The sequence below is a fragment of the Nanorana parkeri genome, unplaced genomic scaffold (genome assembly GCF_000935625.1).
Source record: "Nanorana parkeri isolate BGI_ZX_2015 unplaced genomic scaffold, ASM93562v1 scaffold475, whole genome shotgun sequence".
Taxonomy (NCBI): Eukaryota; Metazoa; Chordata; class Amphibia; order Anura; family Dicroglossidae; genus Nanorana; species Nanorana parkeri.
Window position 1 is genome coordinate 259135 of NW_017306743.1, and position 235 is coordinate 259369.

Here is a 235-nt window from a genome sequence, read left to right on the forward strand (position 1 = left end):
ATATTAGAGTGTTCCATTTCACATGAGAAGTCCCCTTAACTTGAAGCCACCCTTCACTACGGAAGCCCCCTTAACATCCAACCCTCCTTCACATCAGACTCCCCCCTCCTTTCTTACAGAAGCCTTCATTCACATCAGAGTCCTCCCTTTCACATAAGGAGCCCCCCTTCACATCAGAAGCTCCCTCCTTTCACTTCAGAGTCCCCAATTTCTCACCAGAAGCCCCTTACTGTCA

The 235-nt window shown here is 48.9% G+C and overlaps 1 long non-coding RNA gene across 1 annotated transcript in view; it reads left to right on the forward strand.

The window, feature by feature from the left end:
* Positions 1-235, forward strand: part of LOC108790451 — an 18430-nt gene that overhangs the window by 1041 nt on the left and 17154 nt on the right. The window lies entirely within an intron of this gene.